Raw genomic sequence first — 26,855 nt, forward strand, 5'->3', positions numbered from 1 at the left:
GCTGTGTCTCCCGCCTCTGCAGTCTCTATAATTTTAAGAGCCCCCAAAACCTGTTGAGGATTAGAAGTAGCTTTAGATGTGAAATGAGTGTTAAGTATTAGTAATCGGGAGATTAGGGCCCCAGGGACAATGAGAGATAAACAACTGCAATTAAGGCAAATCTGCCGATGTAAACAAAATTTAGCAGAAACAGATGCCCTAACCATTTTGGGGGATTGATTTGAGGGCACCAAGGAATCGATTTCTGTCTTGTTTACACTTTCAAACCAAACCCCTGTGATATACTGGAAGGCTAAATATTTCATAGAGCCTGATTTTAGTTAATTTTTTTTTCAGCGCCTCACAGTAGGCGCCTCTCTTCTCACAGTGACCAGGCCTGAGTTTATTCAGTATTCACAGGGAGCAGCTAATTGTCTATGAAGGGCCCCCGTGTTTAAATGGGCTTGACAGGAATTTAAATTTTGTTTCAATCAACCCCTGTGCTCACAGCCTGCTCCAGTTTCTAATTTTTAAATTAAACATGATTTTTTTTTTAAGCCACAGCTTTGCCTCTGGAATACTCTTATTCTAACCCTCAGGAAGGCATATCGGCAATCCTAGAATGCTGGTTTATGCAGAGCCTGAGGCACCAACTCCTCAGCTAGAAAGTTTTCTCCAAAACAGGCTTTCCCTACCTCCTTGTTAGGAAGGTCAGCAGAGCTTTGACTGGGCACGTTCTTCTTTCCTGCCTGTCTTTGGAAATGGCCCCCTTTCCAGCTCTCCTTTGCAGGCAACAGTGCATCTAGAAAGTGGGTTAAGTACCAAAGGAAGACAGAAGGATGGTTTTTAGGGGGGTAGTGAATTATAACCCCCTGCATGTCTGGTACAGGTTTATATTTCAGAAGCCTTTTCTACCATTGTGAGGTAGGGAGAGAATACTCTTCGATCATTACAAGTGTGCATTTCAGTGTGCAGTCAAGTTTTTATTTGTTCAGTACCTGCTCTATGTAAAATATCCCGCCTGATACTGAGGAAACATCGAGTCAGTTCTGAGTCCTGACTCCAACCACTTCGTCTGTGGAGGAAGATGAAGCTATATAAACAGCTAAGCATGCCCATGAAGTGTATGCCCACTTCACATGCACGCTGCACTCCAGAATGCTGGCAGTCCCCAAACACGTGAGGCATTTTCACACCATCATGTCTGGGCCGGTGCTTTTTCCTTTCATCACTCTACTTGGTGAACTTCTGCTTAGCCTCCCAAGACCCAACTGGCACAGCCCCGAAAAGCATTTCCAGACCTCCTTAAGTCAGGTTCCTCCTATATGTCTTCTTTCTTCCTAGCAAGCACTTCTGTTAGAATTCTTCTCACACTTTTTAGTGATAATTTCTTTACATGAATGGTAGCTCATAAACAAGATCTCAAGTTCCTAAAGGATGAGATCATGTTTTACTTTTCTTTTTATCTTTAGCTTCTAGCCCAATCCCTAGCCATAAGAGTAATGCTCGATAAATGGTTCTTGAATTGAAATATGAATCTAACAGGTAAAATGAGTTTGGAGAAAGATTTCTTCCAGCTGGGGGTATCTGGGGATGCTTTGTGAATGGGATGACATGTGAGCCAGGCCTTGAAGGACATTTGAGTGTTTATGTGAGTTTATTACTTTCTGAACACAAACATGAAACATGGCTTGGATTGTGAGGAAAAGTACCAAACTCTGTTATGGCCACACCAGCCAAACTCCATACTACCATTTATGTCCTCTGAACCTACTTGAAAGAGATGGGAATAATTGCACCCAACTTGGGGCTGCAGATGAATTAATAAAAGATTCTGCTCATTTGCCTTTTTTAATTGTAATATATATTAAAAAATTAAACAATATATATGTTTTAATATTCAATTGTGTGTGTATACCACACTTTGTTATACATGCATTTATTTTATTTTATTTTTTCTCTCCTCTTCCTTCCCCCAGTTGTCTGCTCTGTGTTCATTCGCTATGTGTTCTTCTGTGACCGCTTCTGTCCTTATCAGCGGCACCAGGAAGCTGTGTTTCTTTTTGTTGCATCATCTTGCTGTGTCAGCTCTCCGTGTGTGCCGCTCCATTCTTGGGCAGGCTGCACTTTCTTTTGCGCTGGGCGGTCTCCTTACGGGGCGCACTCCTTGCACGTGGGGCTCCCCTATGCGGGGGACACCCCTGCGTGGCACGGCACTCCTTGCATGCATCAGCACTGCACATGGGCCAGCTCTACGCGGGTCAAGGAGGCCCGGGGTTTGAACCGCGGACCTCCCATGTGGTAGGTGGACGCCCAATCCATGGGTCATGTCCGCTTCCCCATAATATTTTTTAAACATACAAGTTTACAGAGTTCTTTCACTTATCTCATCTAACTGTCATATGAACACTGAAAGGATTATTGTTTTTCCCATTTCATTGATGCACACACTGGGGCTTAGCGAGGGTAAATAACTTGCCTAGAAAAACACACTCTTCTGTGGCACTACCTCACAGATACATATGTGTGTGTTTTCTGTGTGTGTTGGTGCATAGTAGGCAGGGGATTGAAACTGTGGTTTGGAGAATTTCAGCTAAGTCAAACTATTTCTTGCATTCAGAAAAATTAAACTAAATACAAAGAAACTTGTAGGAGTTTAGCGATTTCTACTTATGGGGCCAAGAAACCCCTCTGGGATGCTTTGCTCAGCTCCTTTCTTCTGGTCCCCTCCACGTTTAACGCCTCACCTTGCATCTGCAAAACCGTCGTAGAGGCACGAGCAGATAGCTACACACACTCTCTGGCCATCTCCCAGCAAGAGTGGCCTGGTTGAAGACTGAACCTCAGTACAAACAAAACAAAATAATAGGTTCTCCAAAGAAATACAAATGAAAACAACAATGAGACACCACTTCACACTTATTAGGATGGCTATTATTTTTTAAAATAGTGAAGATGAGAAGAAAAGAAAAGAAGAAAAATAGATACAGAAGATCACACAGCGAATGGACAGACAGCAAAAACAGCAGGGCAGGGGCAGGGGGGAAAAAATTTAAAAAAAAAAAAGTCAAACATAGACCTGCCATATAACCTGCCAATCCCACTTCTAGGTAAATACCTAACAGAATTGAAAGCAGGGACTCGAACCGATACTGGTATACCAGTATTCACAGCAGCATTATCACAATAGCCAATAGGTGGTAGCAACCCAAATGACCATCAGTGAATGAATAGATAAGCAAAATGTAGTATGTATGTACAATGGAATACTATTCAGCTATTAAAAAGAATGAAGTTCTGATAAACATGCTATTATAAGAATGAACGTTAAAGACATCAGGATGAGTGAAATAAGCCAGGCAGTAGGGGACAGATATTTTTTGAGTCCACATGTATAAAATAGATAGACTCTACAAACTCAGAGTAGAATACAGGTTAACAGGGGCAGGGGTGGGGGAGAGTTAGGGAGAGGATGCCAGGAGGAAACATAATGAGTGCAGGATTTCTTTTTGGGGTGATACAAAAGTTGTTTTGGTTTGGTTTGGTTTGGTTTTTGTTTTTTTTGAGGTACCCGGGCCAGGGCTTGAACCTGGAACCTCATATGTGAGAAGCCAGCACTCAACCACTGGACTACATCACCTCCCCTGAACTGGTTTTCTTGTTTGTTTGCTTGCTGTTTGTTTTTTAATTTTTAGGAGGTCCTGGGAACCGAACCTGAGACCTCCAATGTGGGAAGCAGGCACTCAACCACTTGAGCCATATCTGCTCCCCAAAAAGTTTGGTAATGGATGGTGGTGAAGGTAGAACAACATTGTTGACTGTGTTTAATGCCACTGAATTATATCCTTGGGAGTGTTTGAGATGGGAAATTTTGTATTGTGGCTATTTTACCACAATTTAAAAAAGAGAATGAGAGACTAAAGAGATAATGACGTTAATGGGACAATTGAAAAAATGGAATATAGACCATATGCTTTATATCAATGTTCAATTTCTTGAATTTATTTTATTTTTTTTATTTATTTATTTTTTTTTAAGATTTATTTATTTCTCTTCCCTTCACCCCCCCATCCCGGTTGTCTGTTCTCTGTGTCTATTTGCTGTGTCTTCTTTGTCCGCTTCTGTTGTCGTCAGCGGCCCGGGAATCTGTGTCTCTTTTTGTTACGTCATCTTGCTGTCAGCTCTCCGTGTGTGCGGCGCCATTCCTGGGCAGGCTGCACTTTCGCGCTGGGCAGCTCTCCTTATTGGGCACACTCCTTGCGCGTGGGGCTCCCCTACGCGGGGGACACCCCTGTGTGGCAGGGCACTCCTTGCGCGCATCAGCACTGCACATGGGCCAGCTCCACACGGGTCAAGGAGGCCTGGGGTTTGAACCGTGGACCTCCTATGTGGTAGACGGAAGCCCTAACCACTGGGCCAAGTCTGCCGCCAATTTCTTGAATTTATTAACTGTACTTAATGTGGTTACATAAGTGTGTGTCCTTGTTCTTAGGAAATACACATGAAAGTAACAAGTGTTAAAGGAGCATAATGTATGCAGTCTACTCTCAGATGTTTAGATGATAGAAAGATAGATAGATTAGCAGCGTAGAAGCAGCAGCATAAGATAGAACCATAGAGCAAATGTGGCAAAATGTTAAAAGTTGGTAAATCTGGGTAGGGATATATTGGAGTTCTCTATTATTTTTGTGTTATTTTTGCAATTTTGTAAGTATTTCAAAATAAGTAAAAAAAGGAAGAAAACAGGAGGAAAGTAATTACCAGCATTTTGTACCTGGTATAAGTTATTACTTCTTTTTTTTTTTTTAATGAGTATCTTATGGAAAAACTGTAGGCAAGGAATATTCCTGCCATTTGTCCAGCAAACCTTTCTACCTTTCCAGTCCTACCATAATGAACTTCCAAGAGATGTTGGGGAAATGACTTTTTTTTTTTTTAAGATTTTTTTTTCTCTCCCCTTCCCCCCCACATTGTCTGCTCTCTGTGTCCATTTACTGTGTGTTCTTCTGTGTCCACTTGCATTCTTCTTTGCAGCATAAGGAAACTGTGTTGCTTTTTTTGTTGCGTCCTCTTGCTGCATCAGCTCTCTGTGTGTGCGGCACCACTCCTGGGCAGGCTGCGCTTTTTTCACACCAGGCAGCTCTCCTTGCAAGGAGCACTCCTTGCATGCGGGGCACCCCTACACGGGAGACACCCCTGCGTGGCATGGCACTCCTTGTGCACATCAGCACTGCACATGGGTCAGCTCACCACACGGGTCAGGAGGCCCTGGGTGTCAAACCCTGGACCCTCCATGTGGTAGGCGGATATTCTGTCAGTTGAGCCACACTGCTTCCTAGAAATGTCTTTTAACTCATCAACTTTAACTGACCACATTCTTTGTGCAGAGTATATTTTTTGCTAGGTCCTGTAGTTTAGTGCTATTCAAAGTGTAAGCTGTAGACGAGCTGGCACGACTGTCGGGGTTGATAGAAGGTAAGGAGTTCGTGCCAGAATGTAATCAAGCATGTCTCAAAGCATTCTGTCATTCTTTTCTTGGTAAAATGTTCTCAATGAAGGAAGCTATGTGTCACAGCTTCTTATCTCATTGCAAACCAATATCAAGTAGTTCACAGACCAACTACTTGAATTGTACAGCTGTAGGAAATACAGAGGTTGATTAGACACTTACCTGTCCTCCTGCAGCTGACAGTCTGGTGAGGAAGCAAGGCTTTAATATAACCGTTGTATCCCCTGAAGCTTGCACAGTACAAGGCACAAAGTAGGTGTTTAATAATCTCTGTTGGGAAGCGGACTTGTCCCAATGGATAGGACGTCTGCCTACCACATGGGAGGTCCGCAGTTCAAACTCCAGGCCTCCTTGACCTATGTGGAGCTGGCCCATGTGCAGTGCTGATGTGCACAAGGAGTGCCGTGACACACAGCGGTGTCCCCCGCATAGGGGAGCCCCACGCACGAGGAGTGCACCCCGTAAGGAGAGCCACCCAGCGCAAAAGAAAGTGCAGCCTGCCCAGGAATGGCGCCGCCCACACAGAGAGCTGACACAGCAAGATGATGCAACAAAAAGAATCACAGATTCCAGGTGCTGCTGATAAGGATAGAAGCAGTCACAGAAGAACACACAGGGAATGGACACACAGAGCAGACAACGGCGGGGGGCGGGGGGGGGGAAGGGGAGAGAAATAAATTTTTAAAAATAATTATAATAATCTCTGTTGAATAAATGGCCAAAAGAACAAAAAGAAACAGAAGCCAACTTCTCCTGAATGCCTTCTGATGACACAGAATAGGGAGCCAGGCAGACATGGGGATCTGTTAGAAAGGGAGAGGGAGGACTGGGGCTGGAAGACAGCCAGCAGAATGTCTGTCCCAACACAGGTGTGTTGGAGTGGGACCAGCAGGAGCACAGGTGTGGATACACAACCATGCCACATGCCTGAAGTCTGGGGAGGCGAGGATGGGCTCCAGATCTTGAAGGGCCATGACAGCTGCACACAGGGATTGGTTCTCTATTCTGTATCCCATACGGGTCATAAAAGGATTTTGAATAGGGAAGTGCTGTGCATGAGATTGTGTTTAGGTTCATAATGGCCAGGGCAATTGTTTGTCATTTTTAGAAGCTGGCACAACTATCAGCGTTAATTTGTTGTTTTTTTGTTGTTGTTATTTTTTCTTCTCTATTGGCCTACTCTCATAGGAAGAAATGGAACAAAAATCTGTCATGTGACTGTGAAGCAAGAAGCAACATGGCAAACTGGAAAGGGTGTTGATCTGGGTATCAGAAGATATGGTTTCAAGTGCAGACTCTGCCTCTAAGTAACTGGGTATTCAGCAGCTATTTACTTTGCTTATCTGAGCCTCAGCTTCTTCATCTGTAAAATGAAGACAGTGATAACCTCCCAGAAATTTCATGTTTTGTTTTTTTTTTAACTCAAATAAGATAGAGTTTTTGAAAGGGTGTTTGTAAAGTAGAAAATGCTAGACATGTGTGAGGCACTGAATCATTCAGCCTCTTTGGATTTTCTCATCTGTCTAATGCTCCTGGGCCTTTCCAGCTAGTAGGTTCTTAGAAGATAAATATGCTTTAGCAAGCTTAATGTGCCTCAGAACAAAGTATATGCATATTGGGTGTTTGCACCTAGTGTCTGCTGCATTGGTAGTTTTTCAGCAGGGAGAGGGGTGCTCTGTGGATTATTCCTCCTTTCGATAGAAACCTTAACTTTTTTTGTCTTACCTCTAGTATTGATAAATATAATGAGCATCTCTGTGGAGAGTATTATTGTGAAACAGTTCATCAGCAAGTCTTCCTTGTCTAGGTCTGTGGGTTGTTGTAATGGGTTCAAATATAAGAAACATCTCTGACCTCAAGGAGCTCACAATCCTGTGGATAGATTAGACGCACCCATATGAACCAGTTGGAGAAGGTGGGATGAGCTGAATGCTGCTGACTTGCATGATGTGAGCTCTCAAAGGGTGGCCAAGGGGCTGCAGTAGCTGGGAAGGAAGCTAGGCTCCAGCAGGACTTGTAGGATTGTTGTTAGAAATTTGACCAAATAAGGGAATAAGAAAGCAGTGGTACAGGAGAGGGCTAGCCCTTCTATCCTTTCTCCTCCCTGCCTTTACTAGCCTCAATTTTAGCCATGCTTTTTTTCTCTCTCTCTCCCCCCCCACCCCCGCCCCGGTTGTCTGTTCTCTGTGTCTATTTGCTGAGTCGTCTTTGTCCATTTCTATCCTTATCAGCAGCACTGAGAATCTGTGTTTCTTTTTGTTGCGTCATCTTGTTGTGTCAGCTCTCCCTGTGTGTGGCGCCACTCCTGGGCAGGCTGCACTTTCTTTTGCGCTGGGCGGCTTTCCTTACGAGACGCACTCCTTGTGTGTGGGGCTCCCCTACACGGGGGACACCCCTGCGTGGCAGGGCACTCCTTGCGCGCATCAGCACTGCACATGGGCCAGCTGCACACGCGTCAAGGAGGCCCAGGGTTTGAACCACGGACCTCCCATGTGGTAGACGGACGCCCTAACCACTGGGCCAAGTCCGCTTCCCTAACCATGTTTTTTAACTTTTCCCAGCCTCAGTTTCCTTACCTATAAAAATGGGGTCTCACAAAGAGTTGTGAGAATCAAGTGATACAGAAGTATGTTACATGCTTGGTATGGTGTCCAGCGTGAAATGTGTACACTACATGGTAAGCATTATTATCATCATCACTGCAAACATCAAGAGAGGTGTTCCAGGAGGTGAAAAAGGCTCAGGCTGAGACCAGAGGGAACTGAGGACAGGAAGGAGCCCACCCTGGCCAAAGCAAAGAAGATCCTTGGAAAGTGTGGGGGTAAAGTAAACTGGGTGGGACAGATATGATCTGGAAGCATTTTGGTGAGTGTGGCAGCAGGCAACTATTGTTGGTTCTTAAACAGGGAAGAAACTTGCTGAAGCTACATCACAATAGACGGACAGGAAGCCAGTTACACGGGCTGATTTCTGCTGAGCTGCGGGTGGACCCAGCCTTTGGCTGAAACTGATGTCTGAATAGGGATGTCCTAACCCTTCAGCTCTTTCTGAAATTCCATGAAGGTCGCTAGCCAAAAAATGGAAGACCAAGTTCAGACCCCGTAGCTTCTGGGCAGCACATCATTTGTCTCTCTTTCTGCCTCTTCCTTTCAGTGTCCTTTCTCTCACTATCAGGGAAAATCATTAGTATGCTAATCTAGCTAGCCATCATTTTAACACTGACCTATGCTAACCTGCCTTTGCAATTTCAGGAACTATGTTTGACTTCTCTAAAAGTAACCTTAAATTGTAGTCTTGTAAGAATTCGAAAGCTGTATCCTTCACTCCTTCTTCTAATGAGGTTATGACCAAATGCTCATTATAATTGCTTTAGACTCCTTTTAATTTTCAAGCTTATTAATCATAAGAAGAGTTATTTAAAATTGCATAAATTAATCTTAGATTAAAAGCCCATCAAAGCCTCGAAACAATTAAGAATAAGTAGGATTTCCCTGGGGCAGCAAGTTTTATTTTAATATTGTAGTCAGGTGGATATCAGAACCTTGAAGTGTGGTAGTGATTAATGTATGCAAAATTTAAATGAGATTTTTTTAAATGGCAAATCTAAATCACATATTGACCTAACTGTAGGCTTGAACTGCATTGTCTGTCATATATTTAAACTGTTTACTGATCAACATTTTAATTACAGCATGTATTGGCAGACCGTAGGACAAATAAAATCTAGTATTTTAAAATGCTTCTGCAAAGTCTGTTATCCAAAATAACAAGACTCTTTCATTGGGAAGAATGGACTAATTAGAAAAAGAGACCAAACTTTCTGCAGCTGTGGGAGAGCCTTGGCTCAGCTCATTGCACAATGCTAAGGTAGGGACGGCTCCAGGTCATTCCCAGACCCCCACCCACACCTTTGGATCCTGCTAGTCTGCAGCAGCCTACATCTCCATGGAATGGCATTTGGTTTCCTTTGATTTTGATTCGTGTTTAATTAGGGAAGTACTTTCCTTCATGTGCGAGCCCTGGCTACCAACAATTATTTACTTAAACAGTGTGTGTAGCCGTGGGATCCCTCAACCCCCTCCCCTTTTGTGATACAGATATTTTCAGAAATTTGATTCACTCTCAGCCACAGCCAGTGGCCTTTTGTCTTGCTTTCCTCCCCCACCTCCTCATTCTCTGCCCAGATATATATATGACATAAGTACTTAGCATAGTAATTGGAAAGGAATAGGTTGCAAAAAATGTTTGCTCCTGCCCTCCTCTTCATCTGCTTTCTAAAACTAGTTTTTAATAATCATGGTTAAACAGTCAAGTAGTACAGGGAAGCGGATGTGGCTCAAGTGATTAGCTCCCACCTGCCATATGGGAGGATCTGGGTTCAATCCCTGGGGCCTCCTGGTAAGGAAAAAAAAAAAAGAGTGCCCGCATGGGGAGCTGCATACCCACGCGGTGAGCCAGTGCCCACACAAGTAAGTCATGCAGCAAAAGAGAGACAAAGGGGAGAGTCAAGGCAAGGCACAACAGAAACCAGGAACTTGGGTGGTACAAGTGACAGGGAACCTCCCTCTACATCAGAGGTCCCCAGGATCGAATCCCAGTGAAATCCTAGAGGGAAAAACCGAGAAGAGAAGACCAAAAGAGAAATAGATACAGAAGATCACACAGAGAATGGACACAGCAAAAAACAGCAGGACTCGGGGGAGGGGGGAATTAAATTTTTTTAAGTCAAGTAGTACAGAAAGATATAAAATAAGTTGGTCTTCTTCTTAGAGCCCAAGGCCCAGTCTCCAAAAATTAGCACTGTTAGTAATTTCTGTATTCTTCTAGAATTTTTTAAGTCTTTATTGTTCTAATATGTCTTTGAAGCCTTTCAGTATTGGCAAAAAAGGTCTCCCTCATTCTTTTGAATGGCTGCATGGTATTCCATTGTATGGATGTGTGTCCCTTCACTTCTTCATCAGATTTAATCTTTGCCAATCTGATCAGTGGTAAAACAGTTATCTAGTTGTTTTAATTTGTATTTATTTTATTAAGCATGTGGTTGAGCTTTTTTCCCCCACATATATTAGCCATTTGAAATTTTTTTCATGTCCTTTCCCTGTTTTTCTGTGGAACAGGTTGTCTCTTCCCCATCTTTTCAAGCCTTGGTTTCCCTGTCTTGAAAGTGAAAGAGGTGGCCACACAATCCTGAAAGCCCTTTTCACTTCCTCATATTGTGCTCTGGGCCCGACTGTCCTTTGGGCAGCTTTTAGGCTGCCAAAGGTACCATCTGCTCATGACCTTGCCAAGCCAGCATTAAGGTGGCAGTGCCAATGGCTGGGTGTAAACTACGAGCAGGTTGTTTTCTTCTCCCTTTGTTTGGTCATGTGTCTCACTTCTTCTCTTAAAAAGGCAGGCTTGGAAATTGCAAGGCAGAGCTAGGACTGAACTTCCTTTAAAGCTGCCTGTAGACATCAGGAATATTTATTTTCTCTATTTGTTTTAAGCCTGGAAAGACTGTGTGGTTTTCTCCACACTGTCCTGATGGAGCCCTGACCGGCAAGCGTGCAATGCCCCTAGCCCTAATGTGCCATTAATGATAGGTTAATGTACAGTATAATGTTTTGGGGACTATGGGTTCATTACACTTCTGAGTGTGAGGTCTTTCCACAGAGCGCCCAAGGTCCCATTGCATTATATCATGCAATAAAAATACCCTTTTCATATCACACACTAATAAACTGTATTTGAAATGCTGTCTGAGGGCACTGCTGGCTTGTCTATAGGCTGTGTGTGAGTGCAACAGTTGTGGTTCCTTTTTTCTGTTTGTGTTTTAGTTACATGGAATTCTGAACCCAGGAGAAGTCTGCTTCTTGTTTTAGATGGCGAGTGAGTTGGCTCTTTAGCCTGAGGCTCAGGAGAAGTACAGTTCCTTGAGTGAGGAGGAGCCTTAATAGATGGAGAGCAGGGCCCCGAATTCTGTACTGTCTGAAGTCAGGTGAAAATGGCTGTCCAGCACCCACCTGTGTGCAGCTGTGAGGCGGGCCAGACACATTCAAAAAAGAAAAAGAAAAAAAAATTTTATAGGCCATTGCTTGTCGCTGCTCCAGAACTGTTTCCGTGAGTTTCCATGATGGCCTCTGAGCTAGAAATTTTCACACACGCAGTCTCCCTGTGAGGTTATGTTAGTACTCTTCTCCTTATTTCACAGAAGACCAAGTTAACAGAGCTAGGGGGAAACTGTAGAAAGTGAAATCCATGGAACTCTTAGAATCCACCTAGCACCCTCTCACCAAGGGATGGAGGGAGGGCACCATAATTTAGGGCTGGATCAGAGGGCTTTAACTCTTCTAGTCCATTCTTTATCTGGGGCACACTATGGCATCTGCATCTTTGTTAGACAGTGAGCTTGTTCTTGGATTATTGCCAATTATTGCCTACCGTTTATAGAGTATGAAGAAAGTGTGACATCAGGGGCCTGAGAACCTGGATTCAAGCCCCAACCCTAATGCTTCAGCCGGGAGTATCCTTACAGTCTGAGAGGTGCAGTGTCCTTGTGTATAAAATAGGCTAAGTTTACTTTATGATCGGGCATTTGGCAATCACATGAAATAATGTAGATAAAAATACCTAGCTCGGTACCTGGCACAGGATAGGTGCTCATAACTGTTAGCTATTACAACATCACTGTTATTACCATATTATAATGGAAAGGCACAGTCTTTGGAACTAAACATCCAGTTCAAATCCCAGCTCTTCCTTGGCCAAATTACTTAACTTCACTGGACCTAGTTTTTGCATCCACAAATTGGAGATAATAGGAGTAATACTATGCAGCCACTTCATGGAGTCATCTGACTCTAGAGTGAGATAGGAGCATGAAAGCACTTTGTGGGATGAAAAACCCTACTTAAATGTGGGCATCTGTAAATGGATGTATTTCTTTCTACTTTTTTTAACTTTGAATATGTATCCTTGTAGCAAAACCATTAAGGGCAGCTGTTAGAAAGATTCACTGATCTGCCCCCCTTACTACCTGGGGCATATCGTGGCTGCAACACTTTGAACAACAGTTGAAAGACAGTCTTGTAAAAGGAGGTTAAATATCAGGGGGAACCATGTTGAAGAGTTGAGTTGGTCTGGGGAGGGAAAAAGATGGTGGAAAGAAAAAAACCAGGAAGTTGCTGACTCTCCTGGAAAAGGTTGGGCCTTTGATGCTAGGCAAAATCCCCATAACTGTTAGGAAAAGAGTATTTAAATTTCAAGGATAATTAGCTTTTTGTTTAAAGATTGTTTAAGTTTGGACTAAACCTTTTGTTTTCACATGAGGGGACTTTAAAACATTCATCTAACCTCTCAAGAGTTAAATCTGTCTTTGGGGTGACCAGGACTTGAAAAATGTTACCCTCTATCAAGAAAACCAGAAGTGACAAGTTCATTTAAAAAGCCTGGTTTGTCATTGTTTATCTAATTTTCAGAGTTGACACAGAAAATTAAACCAGCTGACACTCACTCTCTGACCGCCTCTCTGGCTCATTTCCCTGGTCCTTTCCTACCTGACCTTTGCAAGTACAAAATGCTCCAAACCCCAAAATATGAAACTTCCCACTGAGTGTCTGAGTTGCCCTCCAGTCATTCCAAGATTATGTCATAGGATGTCATCCCTAATGTTACTTATTTTTAAAAAAAGATTATAAATCTGCTTTGTGAAGTATTTCTTTTTTCCCTCGGTTTTGACCATAAATCTTACAAGTAATCAAACTCCCTGCAGAGGAAGCTAAGATAAACTTGGGCCCTAAGTGGCCCCATATGTCTTCCCTGAATTCAGAGGCTCTGAAGGCTTTTCTGCCCCTGCAGCAGCACTGGGTGCTGCCTGGCGAGCGTAACAGAATGCGGCTGGGTGAAGAGTGCTGATGGTGATAGGAGCTTTCACCGGGCTTACTACTAACATTCCAAAACTCATTACGGCAGCCTGCCTCTTACCCAGCATCACCAGTGAATGAGCTGTTCCACAGAAAGCAATTATTCAGGTAACTGAAGCTTACTCTTTATAAAATCAAAACGTAAAAAAACTGCAAAGAAGATGTCTTCTTAAAGATACTATACACTTCCCTATCTTCTTAAAACAGAATATATGCATCAGGATTTAGCATCTTTTGTTTTTTGTTTTTGTTCTTTTGTTTTGCTCTTCAGTGTCTCTTCTTGCTACTGCCCTTGTTCCTCCATCTACTGGCCCTTCCCCCTTCCCCTACTATTAATATTAGACTATTTTAGATTATGATACCACAGAACTCGGTTTGTTAGAATTAAATCTAAAATATAAGAAAATTGGCTTGACTAAAACTTAAGCAACTAACATTTTAAAAGTAAAGTGTTCAGGTTTTAGTGCCTGGACATTAAAATATTTCCTTGTCCTTAAAAGGCTTTTTTTTTAAAGTTTAACTCCTAGATTTTTGGTCTTAAATGGGATGTCAAATTAGGGATGCGTTGATATGTAAAGTACCTCTAGATTGGGAAACAGTTTTACCAAACAGGAAATATACTACTTAATAATGTTTCTTACAAATGTCCAAATTTGAAACATATGATCGTTTTGTCCTTGAATCAGTAATTAGGATGGACTTCAAACTGGTAAAGTTTTGTTATTTTCTGAGTGGAGCAAATAGCCATGAATGTGCCAAGGAAAGTTCCTAGACTACAAAAAACAGAGTTAGAGCCAGATGTATAGAAGCCTCTTTTTTTTTTTTTAAGATTTATTTTTCATTTCTCTCCCTTCTCCCCGCCCCCTGCCCCCCACCCAGTTGTTTGCTCTCTGTGTCCATTCGCTGTGTGTTCTCCTGTGTCCACTTGTATTCTTGTCAGCAGCATCAGGAATCTGTGTCTCTTTTTGTTGTGTCATCTTGCTGCATCAGCTCTCCATGTGTGCGGCACCACTCTGGACAGGCTGCACTTTTTTCGCACTGGGCAGCTCTCCTTACGGGGCGCACTCCTTGTACATGGGGCTCCCCTACATGGGGGACACCCCTGCATGGCACAGCACTCCTTGCGTGCATCAGCACTGCGCAGGGGCCAGCTCCACACGGGTCAGGAGGCCCTGGCTTTGAACTGTGGACCTCCCATGTGGTAGGTGGATGCTCTATCCATTGAGCCAAATCTGCTTCCCTAGAAGTCTCTTAGCATCTCCATACTGAACTTTATTCAATTAAAATCACCCAGTGAATGAGAGCATAACTACCAGTAGAGACAAGCTTGTGACTAAATAACTTTAACCGTCTTACCAGTGAAAATAAACAATGGTTTCATAAGGCTCTGCAGTGAAGGCAGCCAACTTATCTCTAACCAGATAAAGTAGGCTCCTTTTAGTCATTCATCGTGAGCACAACCAACTACACCGCCTCAGAAAATACATGTCACACTGTTCACTGCCAACAGAAAATGCATTTCAAGCTTCCATACATTTAATTTTCTTCAACATTACCTGGCAAACAATAGTAAATAACAGAATAGTTAAGTACCACAGGTTCTTTGTGTTTTGTTTTAGAAAATATTGCTCAAGGCTAAAAGTGGGTTCTATGGGATGCAAAATGTTCAGAATTTGCAAATGGTTTGCTTCCTTTTTTTGGCTTTCTTTTCTTAAAAAGGAGAGGGCAGTTTCAAATAAAAAAAATGCTGGTTGATAATAGCAGAAACTCTGTACAGGTAGTTTTCAATCCTGTATCTTATAGACTAGATTTGGCGGCTTTCACTTTAGTTAGGTTCTTATTTCAAATTTTCCAAAGGGGCTGCCCCAGCCAGCCCTGTGGGTTCCCTCACCTTCACCTCAGCAGCAACTCATTCCGTTTAAATGAGTGAGACACTGATCAATTCTGGGATGCCAAAGCTGAAAAACGTTGGTGGATCCCAACATACCACCCAGATACCCAGATCTACCAACTTTTAACATTTCGCCACATTTGCCATAACATTCTACCTATCCATCTATCAATTCATTAATTTATCCTTCCATTATTTATGTATTTCCTAAACACTTGGAAGTCAATTGTATACATATGTGAACACTTGATACTTTTATGTACATTTCCTAAGAACAAGGATATTTACTTATGTAACCTTAAGTACAGTTTTGAAGTTCAAGAAATTTAACATTGATGTAAAGTTTATAGCCTTTTTTTTTTAAGATTTATTTATTTATTTCTCTCCCCTTCCCCCACCCCACCCCAGTTGTCTGTTCTCTGTGTCTATTTTGCTGCATCTTCTTTGTCCGCTTCTGTTGTTGTCAGCAGCACTGGAATCTGTGTTTCTTTTTGTTGCGTCATCTTGTTGTGTCAGCTCTCCATGGGTGCAGCGCCATTCTGGGCGGCTCTACTTACGGGGCGCACTCCTTGCGCGTGGGGCTCCCCTACGCAGGGGACACCCCTGCGTGGCACGGCACTACTTGCACGCATCAGCACTGCACATGGGCCAGCTCCACACGGGTCAAGGAGGCCCAGGGTTTGAACCGCAGACCTCCCATGTGGTAGACGGACGCCCTAGCCACTGGGCCAAGTCCACCGCCAAGTTTATAGTCTTTATTTCAGTTTTTCATATGTCCCAATAATGTCCTTTTAAGCATTTTCTCTTCCATTATTAGATCCAGTCCAGGAACACATATTGCATTTCTCATTGTCTCCTTATTTAGTCTCTCTTTTTTTAATTGTCATAACATATATACAACATATAATTTCCCATCTCAACCACTCCCAAGCATACAGTCCAGTGGTATTAGTCACATCACATTGTTGCACAACCCTTACCGTTAACCAGAACTTTGCCATCACCTCAAACGGAAACATTGCACCCATTATGCATTAATTCCCCATTCTCTTCCCCTCACCCTACCGCTATTAACCGATATTCTACTTTCTGTCTCTCTGAGTTTGCATATTCTAGTTATTTCATATACTTGGAATCGTACTATATCTGTCTCTTTGTATTTGACTTATTTCACTCAGCATGATCTCTTCAAGGTTCAATCATAACATAGCATGTCGCAGAACTTCATTCCTTTTTGTGACCGAATAACATTCCCTCTTGTGGCTCTACCACATTTTGTTTATCCATTCATCTGCTGGTGGCACTTGGATTCCTTCCCCCTTTTGGCTATTGGGAATAATGCTGCTATGAATGTTGGCATACAGATTTGTTCCTGCTTTCGGTTTTGGGGGGTATATACCTAGAAGGATTGCTGGGTCAGATGGTAATTATGTGTTTAACTTTCTGAGGAACTGCCAAACTGTTTTCCACAATAGCTGCAACATTTTACACTCCTACCAACAATGTCTGAGTGTTGCTATTACTCCACATCCTCACCAGCACTTGTTATTTTTCTGTTGTTGTTGTTGTTGTTGTTTTAAATAACAACCATTCTAGTGGGCATAAGGTGATATCTGGTTGTTTTGATTTGTATTTCCCTAATAGCTAATGATGGTGAGCATCTTTTCATGTACTTATTAGCCTTTTGTATATCTTCTTTGGAGAAATGTCTATTGGAGTCTTTTGCCTATTTTTCAGCTGAGTTTTTTGTTGTTGTTGTTAAGACTCCTTTTTAATTGACTAGTTTAATCCATTTACATTTATAATTTATTGATATACTTGATTTTTTTTGGATCCTATTTTTACTTTCTCCTTAGAATATTTTTTTTTCTTTTTTCTCCTTTCTCCACTCTATTGTATTAAGTTTTCTTTTTGCCCTTTTATTCTCTCCATTGGTTTAAAAATTATATTCTACTTCTAGACTCTTATTGGTTAACCCTAAATGTTTAGTTTTATTTAGCAAAGCCTAAAGTTAATCACTAAATATACTTTCCTCCCAAATAATACTCAGCCTTAGGATCATTCTCTCTGCCTTAATATCATTAGGTAGAATTAAATTTTAACTGTGTATGATAAAAAAATCTACAGAAACTTAACACAGCTGGATATTTCCCACTCAGGAGAAAGAAGTCAGGAGGTAGAGAGCCCAGGCTCTTTGGGCAGCTGTACCATGTCAGGGAGCCAACCTCCTTCTGTCTTATGAGGTAAGGTGTCATTTGAGCTCCAGGCCACAGGAACAAGGCAGGGACCAGGAAGTGCCTATGTCTTCTTTTAAAGACACTTTATGGAATTGGCACACGTATATCTGCTCATATGACACTGACTCACACTAGAAGGAAGGGAGTCTGGGGGATATAGTTGCTTTGCTAAATAACAGTGTTCCCTACTAAAAATCAGGATTTTTATTACAAAGGAGGACAGAATGGGTATTAGGAGGCAACCAGCAGCCTCTGCCACAGCCTCTCTCCTCCCAAACATAAGGACCTGAAGAGTTTATGATTACTTCCTTTTCATCTTACATGTCATCACATCCAGGATTTCATTTTTTACTTGTTTTTGGATCTTCAAAATCATTCAATACTAGTGTTATCCGTAGCTCCCTTAGGGTCTCAGGACTTCCACTCGTGGACCCATAATTCTGGTTTTCAGTTCCTTCATTGTTAGCCCTTGGAGATTTCCCTTTCTTAGGAGCTCAGCTATGCTTTAAAAAATAAATTGTTCTATTTTGTCTGGCATGTTTAGGGGTTTGTGAAGGGAACGGCTTTCAGACTCTTTTAGTCTTCCACCTTATCAGAACTCTTCATTAACTCACTGTCCATACCAGTCAGTTCTATTTTATTTTAACAAACATTTCTTGAGATCTCATTGTATGCTAGAATTTGTACTTGTTCTCATTGTCTGCTACCCTTTCCCCTCCCGTATACACACATGCCCACATATACACATGTGCACGCACATACACAGCCAAGATTTCAGAGCTCAAACATCAAAACTTAAGAGGCAAAAGAAAAATAGAGGGCAGAAAGAATCCTGCCTTCTGAGCATTGTATCTTTAATCCACCAGCACACAGCCATCACCCCAAAATCAAACCTTGAACGTTCAGTCTCCTTTAACTGGCCCTGTGTCCACTGCTTGAACTTGCTGCAGATTCAGCTATTCCAGCACAAGTGTCAGCACTATCCTACTCTCCTTCTGGCACCCTCTGATCCTGACTCCTCTGGGCATCTGCCCAGCCCAAGAGCGCCTGGGGGGTGGACAATATGCTCACTGCCACCACCACCCCCTTGTCCTATCTGATGCCTATACCTGGGGCAGCCACCTAGTCCCCTTTTAAGGGCCAGTGGCACCATCCTGCTATTCAAATGGCTCAGCTCCCCCAAACAAAAACTTAGGAGCACCAGCATCCCATGTTCATCTGTGTCATCATGGTCCACTGGAGTCATCCTTTCCTGCCTCCCCGTGCCACACTGCACTGGTACAGTGGCTGCCCTGTAAGCACAGGGCATAGAATGACTCAGACCTTTGGAAACATCATTTTCTCTGATTGACCAGAGTTGACCCCCAGGGGTGATTGTAACTTAGTATCTCGTGTGATTAATATTATAAAGGCTGCCCTGCCACTTATCAGCAGTTTAACAAACATTGAACATTTGTTGTGTGTCCTTCCATAAGCCATTTACCTTCTCTAATCAGAAGTTTTCTCCTGGGTAAGGAGGGATTAGACTGGTAGTTTTGAAACTTTAGCAGTGGAATGCCTTTTATTTCACAAAATTGTATGCAGAACCTCAATTTTGATATAGAAAAGATGTGGTGTTTTTTGTTTGTTTTTACATTGATGTGTTAGTATTCATTGTAGACATTTGCTTCTTTACGAAGTTTTTTCCATGACACTTCTCTTGCAGGACACAAAAATCTGAGAGCTAGGGCCATAGAGGATAGTTGCAATCTTATATCATCATTCAGCTTGTTTCTGTATTTTGTTTCATAGCACAGTATCAAGAAAATCCTGACTCAACTCAGTGTTCCACAGCTCACCTTGAGTCTCAATTTAGGCATCCTTTGAACTGATGTAGAGGCTTAAGAAAGGAATGACAGAAAGATTTTATTTCAATCTTTAATCACAGAGAGTAACTACCAACTGTTCATATGACTTTCTTATGGTAAATATGTAGGTCACACCAGAGGTTCTCCAAGCTTCCAGGAAGCACTGACACCATCAGAAATCCAGAGTGGCCTTGACTCAACCCCTGCTCACTCAGTATTACATGACTGCCCCTGAGCCAGGGGGATCACATACCGGCCAGTGCACTGAGCCTCACCTGTGTTTGATGGGCTTGGTACACCAGGGCTCTGGTGTTGGACTCAAACTTGCAATTTCCCAGGAATGGACATCAGAGCCCTGGAAATATGATCAGTACACAACCCTCCTAGTTGTCAGCTGTGTATAACAAGTTAAATAATATGCACAGATCTAACAGAAGGACTGACTTTGCTCAAAGAGCTACAAAAAGTAAGTTAACAAATGCAATGCCTGGTAACAGTATCCAATGCTAATATTTTTTGAGTTGAACATGGTTGAGTGTATGTTATTTTTAAATACTGTTAAAATGTTTCTTAACCAAATTTGAATCAAACATTTGTAGAACTGCCTGCACACTTGGCACGCGAAGGCCCTGCTGGTTATCTGAGGTCCCATCTACTACTAATGCCCCTCAATTATTGATGAGAAGGAACCAAAGTGTTACCCCTGCCAAGAGGGATGGAATCCTAAAAGGAGATGCATTGAACCTTCAGGCAAGGCTCAAAGTCCAGCAAGGACAGGTGAAGTGATAGGCAGTGTATTTGGTCTTTGGGTATCCCACCAACCTCTCAAATCACCTTTTACAGACACCCATCCATTTGTAGGACCACCCCTGATGGCGCACTTGAACAGTTTGTTGGACCTTTACCAGTTTTGGACTTGGCGGGGATGTAACTGGGCCAGGCATACTTGCTTAAAGAGTTTTTTTTTTTCAACTTTATTTTGTACATTTAATAATTGAAAATATAAACAATTAAAAACTAAAGAGAAAACCGTTGAATAAAAACATACATTTCTCAAATATACTGGATACCGATAAATTTTTTAATGATACAATATATTACACAATATATTTGGTTCATAATAATGCAGTAATACAGTATTTATCCTTTTGTGTCTGACTTGCTTCACTCAATATAATGTCCTCCAGGTTTATCCATGTTGTCATATGCTTTATGACTTCATTTCTTCTTACGGTTGCATAATATTCCATCGCTTGAACAGACCACAGTTTGTTTATCCATTCATCTGTTGATGGATACCTGGATTGTTTCCACCTTTTGGCAGTCTTGACTAATGTCGCTATGAACATCAGTGTGCAGGTATCTGTTTGTGTCACTGCTCTCAGTTCTTCTGGGTATATACCCAGTAATGGTATTGCAGGGTCACATTGCATCTCTATATTCAGCTTCCTTAGGAACTGCCAAACAGTCCTCCACAGTGGCTGTACCATCCTGCATTCCCACCAACAGGGAATTAGTGTTCCTATCTCTCCACATCCTCTTCAGCACTTGTAATAATCTGTCTTTTTAATAGTGGCCATTCTGATAGGTGTGAAATGCCTTATTGTTGTTTTGGTTTACATTTCCCTAATCATTAGTGATGTTGAGCATTTTTTCATGTGGTTTTTTTGCGTGTGTGTGATTTTTTTTTTCTCTCCCCTTCCCCCCCAACCCCCCTCCCATTGTCTGCTCTCTGTGTCCATTCACTCTGTGTTCTTCTGTGACCGCTTCTATCCTTATCAGAGGCACCATGAATCTGTGTTTCTTTTTATTGCGTCATCTTGCTGTGTCAGCTCTCCATGTGTGCAATGCCATTTCTGGGCAGGCTGCACTTTCTTTCGCACTGGATGGCTCTCCTTACAGGGCGCACTCCTTGCGTGTGGGGCTCCCCTACTCGGGGGACACCCCTGCATGGCAGGGCACTCCTTGCGTGCATCAGCACTGTGCATGGGCCAGCTCCACACGGGTCAACGAGGCCCGGGGTTTGAACCGCGGACCTCCCATGTGGTAGGCAGATGCCCTATCCATTGGACCAAGTCTGCTTCCCTGTGTGTGTCATTTGTATTTCTTTTTTGGAAAAATGTCTATTCAAGTCTTTGGCCCATTTTTTAATTGGGTCATTTATCTTTTTATTGTTGAGTTGTAACATCTCTTTATATATCCTGGATATTAAACCCTTATCAGACATGCGATTTCCAAATATTTTTTCCATTAAGTCAGCTGCCTTTTCAGCCTTTTGACAAAGTCCTGTGAGGTGCAAAAGTATTTGATTTTGAGGAGGTGCCATTTATCTATTTATTTCTTTTGTTGCTCATGCTTTGGGTGTAAGGTCCAAGAAACCACCACCTACTACAAGGTCTTAAAGATGCTTCCCTACATTTCTTCTAGAAGTTTTATGTTTCTGACTTTTATATTTAGGTCTTTGATCCATTTTGAATTGATTCTTGTATAGGGAGTGAGATAGGGATCCTCATTCATTCTTTTGGTTATAGATAACCAGTTGTCCCAGCACCATTTGTTGAAGAGATTGTTTTGGTCCATTAACATTAACTTGGTCAAAACCAAGTTGACTGTATAGTTGAGGGTTTATTTCTGGTTCTCAGTTCTATTTCACTGATCGATGTATCTGTCTCTTAAAGAGGTTCTTGAGTCCTTGACATTCTTTCCTGCTAAGCATCTTCAGTGGGAGAAGAGGTTCCTGGAGGCCTGGGGTTCACCCTCAGAGAGGAGGCTCCTGTAGTCCAAAGAGGCAGTGGTCTAGGGCAGTGTCAGCATGGAACCTTCTCCCTAGGCCCACCTACCCGAACCTGCAGCAGTTCTCAGCCTGAACATCAGGCTCCTGGGGAACCACCCTAACTTACCAGTTAGTACAGCCAACGTTTCTTTGGGGTTGCTCTGTCATTAGCACTGCCATGCCCTCAAGTGGCTTCCAGCCCCGTGTTAGGAAAAGAAAGGCTCAAATGAAAGTAACACGCAGTAGAGCAAGTGTGCGTTAGGAGGGCAGTTGACAAGGTGTTTGGACTGTTCCAAAGAGGAAGGGAGAGATGGCATCTACTGGGAAGCGGAGACATGGAGAGAGGCTTCACAGAGGTAGATCTTAGGTTTGGGGTATAGTCTACTGCTGGACATACAGTTTCTTATTGTTCTTACCACCAGGGTCTGGTCTCTATAGCCCTGGGAAATTTCTTCCAGACCTTAGGTCTCAGTTTTTCTGGCTTCCCTGGAGTCTAAACCCAAAGCGAGAGAGTGGAGAACTGGGAAGCTGGGGTTATCAGTAGACGACCTGGCTGCTCGGCAGAGGGCAGGCCTTCAACAGGGCATGCCGCCCACCCTCCGCTGGCACTGATGAGGAGGGCATCATCCCGTCTGAGGGCTTGGGCTCTGTGGCCTTGGACAAGTTCCTTCATCTTTCTGTACTCTAGCTTCCTCATCTGTAAAATGGGGATAACGTTAATACTTTAGAGTCCCTTTGAGTATTAAATCCATGATTAGTAGTGCCTGATATATAAGAATTTGGATAGAGAGGAAAAGGGTGTGCAGCCAGTCACTCTGATTTATTTATTGAACACCTATAATGAACATTTTTCAAAAAAGTAGAAATAGAAAGTTCATGGAACCTGATCTTAGGAAGTACCTTTTAGGCAGGCAGGCAGAGTGGTGGGGCAGATAAGCACGTAACTGGAAGACTCCTGGGTCTAAACCTTAATTCTGCCACTCTCTAGCTCTGTGACCTTGTCCCACCTCATAGTTTCTTGGAGCCTTGGTTTCCTTTTTCTTTAAAGTGGGAGTGCTAGGAGGGTTAAAGACAGCAGTATGCAGATGCAAGTACCTGGCACACAGCCCATCCTTGGTGAGTAGATGCAGACGTCCAAAATTGACACTTCATTTCTTCATGTGACAGTCCTTGCACTAGGCCCTGCAGCCACACCAACAAGTTAGAAATGATTCATATGCATGATGTGCTTTAAGGAGTTATATGAAGAGAAGAAAGTGTGGGAGCCCCAAATAAGTCAAGTGTTCACTACTGATTAAGCACTGAACTAGGAGTCCAGAGGCCTGAGCCTCCAGCAGCACCTACCCACCACGGCAGGCAGAGCCTCGTTTTCCCCCGCACAGTGGGCACAAGAATCCCTCTTCATCCTGCCTTCGGTCCATCAGGAAGGCATCTCACCACAGTGAAGTGGGAGGATAAGAAGTGGGGGCATTATTACAGAGACAGAGAGTATTGAACGGCTACAGTTCCTCTTCATGAGTTAATAATTTTCCACCCATGCCCGTCTTGCTAACACAGCTGGCTTCCCAGCGCCATGTGTAGGGATGCCTGCACAGGTAATGCTGGCCGTCTCTGGTTGTTGTCAACTTGCCTCTCTCCCTCTCCCCAGTGACCCACTTTTTGATCCGTCCTGCCTCTTGCGGTCCCATCCTTTTCCCTTCATTGTGTCTCTATTTATCTTCTGTGCCGAAGTTTGTGGACCATAATACTTCAGCCCGCGCCGGTTTCATTGTTGCAATTGGCCCTGAGAGAATCCAGGAAATGAGAGTGGCTCCACTGCCTGGCGATGAGGCCAGCGGGATGAGATAGCGCAGCAGCTCCAGCCTGACGCGTGCCCTCCAGCCCCACGGTGTGGCCACTAGTGTGCCGTCTGCATGGAGGACAGAGGCCTAGCGGTTGGGGCAGTCTCCTTGTGTGCCGGGCTGCCAGGAAGACGCACCGGTCCATGTTTCATTGCTCCTTGTAACCCAGCCAGGCTGCAAGAGCTTGCCTAGACCTGGACTCCTCTGCCAGAGAGGAATGCGCATGTCCTCCAAGCCAAGAGGAGGGACCGGCCGCAGGGGCTAGAGCCCTCCTGTGGTCCTCACGGAGACCCTGTCAGGGGCCTGCAAGGTCAGCTCTCTAATGGCAGGCGTCAGAGAGCAGGGTCATGAGCACAGGATTTGGAGGCAGGAGTTCAGTGACTTGGATGACCTGAGAGACAGTTTCCTCATCTGAAGAGTGGAAGTGAATAGCCGTGTGTGCCTCCTAGGAGCAGTGGGATCATCGGGACAAAGCCCTTGGCAGTACCTCGCACACAGCACTCAATCCCGGGTCTCTGGGCTCAGTGCTAACACCGCCCACGTGCACTTTCCGTCCATCTCCAGGTGCCTGGCTGTGCCAGCATCTGCTCAGGCCTGTTTAGAGCCACCCGGAACTCGGGCCTTCAGACACCTCAGGGTGGCTTTCCTGAGAACTGTCCATCAGATTTTATTTGTTCACTCATTAAACCTGTGAGGAGAGCCTGTGTCGCAGGACTGGAGGAATGTCAGTTATAATCTAGGGAGGCTGGAGCAAACAACATCCTGCCCACGTCTCGGGAGATGGGCCAGCCCTGAGAATGGACCAGAGCAGAAACAGAAGATTTGAGTTCAGCCCCAGGATCTGACCAGGCACATCCCTCTCTGGGCCTCAGTTTCCTTTTCTGGAATGGGAGTATGACAGCATAACTGCCCTGCCTCCTACCCAGGCTGGAGCCAGGCAGGGAGCCCAATGAAAGTGACCTGGCACAGTGACAGAGCACTGCCTCCCAGTATGTCCAGGGGACGGCGCCGGCAGAGCTCAGACCTGGGAAGCTGAGGCTCGCAGCCTCGGGCCCACCTCTGGCCAGGCAGGCCTGAATTGATTGTCCTGCCTCTCCCCACCCCAGGTCTGCCTGAGGAGAGCACAGGGCTTGGATTACAGAGACTTGTGTTCCAGCTCTGGGAGCCCAGGCAGGTCAAGGATGACCCCTGTGGCCTCTGTTTCCTCATCTGTAAAGGGGAGATCATAGTGTCTACTTAGGGAGTGAGTGCTGCTTTGGTGGAAGATGGCACAAACCAACCCCAGACTGTGGGGAGCCTCAGGGACCTGCAGGCAGAGATGCCACCAGGCCCAGGTATATTGGCCCTCAGAGTCTCCAGTGCTGTGGATGCCCGAGCCCCTCCCCGCCCCCGCCCCCACCTGTGCAGCACGTCATGCGCTCACTCACCGTAGACCAGCTTTTCAGCATGTTGGGCCACGTGCTGGTCCTCAGCCGCCAGCAGCTCCCAGGTTCACGTCAGATGCCTGAAGAGGCTGGGGTCTCCCTCCCTCCATGTCTGCCTCTTGGTGCCCACCCCAAACCACTCAGCAGGCTAGGGGACAAAAGAATTTGTCCAGGTCACTCCCTTGCAGCATGGTGTAAAGCGTCAACATGCCTCGTCAGCAATGCACAGGAGGTGGGAGGCATCTTCCTCCCACCAGGGACAAGAATGGGCCAGCCCCCCCACACACACACCAAGGATGAGGGGCCGCGCAGCAGCCCTTCTGTCCCTCCTACAGACACTGGGCAAGGTGCTTCCCTGCAGTGCAGCCGGCAGCCCTTCCTGTGAAGTGGAGGAATGGCTCTCCCCTCCCGCAGTTCCGCTCTGCTTGCTCCCGAACAGATGATAACAGAGATGGAGCATATGGGCCCCAAAGTCACCGGCATTCCGGGAAAGTGACACTGTGTTACCCCAGGCTTGGGGGGAGGGGCCGTTGGCTCTGAGCACAGCTTCTCCCTTTGTTCTTCAGAAGGGCAAGAGGTCATCTTGCCCGAGCCTCCTGGAAGGAAATGTGTACACTCTTCTTTCAGGACCAAGGTCCTCTTGCTGGGCAGCAGTTTGGGAAGGCAGGCGTAGGTGGGCATATGAGTGGGAGGTGGAACACTCGGGAGCCAGGGTAGGGCCTCTCCTGGCCACCTGCCCAGCCCTTGCACCCAGGCCTGTGCCATCTGTGGGGTACCCACCTAGCCTGGCCTCGAACTCCCCTTCCCCAGCTGCGCCCTTGGGGGTCCTGCAGTAGGTAGCCTCCACAGGGTGCCATGGGCAGATCACAAAGACACCCATCGGGGCTCCAGGTCTGACTCCACCATGGCCTTCTTCGGAGGTGCCCGTGGCCTGCCCCTCTCTGAGCCGAGTTTCTTTCCTCCCTGGACGCTCACAGGGTTCCATGTGCCTCTGAGTTAGAACTGTGTAGGTGCTCCTGGGGAAGGTTTCCTTGCCTGGATTGGGAAGGCCAGGTAGGGGACCAGTGTCAACCCAGGGATGAAGAAGCCTGTCGTTCCTTCTTACAGAACCCAGAGACATCTCAGGTGTGGCCTGTGGTCCAAGGGGCCCTCTTAAACCCCTCGGCCTCCGCCACCTGAGCTGGGTGCTCCCGCAGACTGGGGTGGGACAGCCAGGGCGTGTGAGCCTGGCCCACATCCCTCCTGCCCGTGATGGAAAACGAATGTGATGAGCTCATCGCGAGGCAGCAGAGCTTTGGGCAGGCTCCCAGGGGCTGGCCGTCCCCTGGGGCTGCAGGTCAAGGCGGGGTGTATTAGAAAAGCAGTGGGAAAGGGAGGGCATAAGGCAAGAAGACTGGAGGGGAGGGAAGAGCTGGGCTAGGAGAGAAGGCGGCTGGGAGCCCTCCTCCCTTCC

The 26,855-nt window shown here is 44.7% G+C and overlaps 1 protein-coding gene across 6 annotated transcripts in view; it reads left to right on the forward strand.

Moving 5' to 3' along the window:
• MAP2K5 (mitogen-activated protein kinase kinase 5) overlaps positions 1–26,855 on the forward strand; it is a 300,226-nt gene that overhangs the window by 270,056 nt on the left and 3,315 nt on the right. For 2 of the 6 annotated variants that reach the window (XR_011648445.1, XR_009185129.2), the window contains one exon: positions 6,677–6,803. The exons of the other annotated variants lie outside the window; for them this stretch is intronic. The gene's annotated coding sequence lies outside the window, so the exon portion shown is untranslated. The remainder of the gene's footprint in view (positions 1–6,676; positions 6,804–26,855) is intronic. 6 annotated transcript variants of the gene reach the window in all.

This window comes from Dasypus novemcinctus, chromosome 3 (assembly GCF_030445035.2).
Source record: "Dasypus novemcinctus isolate mDasNov1 chromosome 3, mDasNov1.1.hap2, whole genome shotgun sequence".
NCBI classification, from domain to species: domain Eukaryota; kingdom Metazoa; phylum Chordata; class Mammalia; order Cingulata; family Dasypodidae; genus Dasypus; species Dasypus novemcinctus.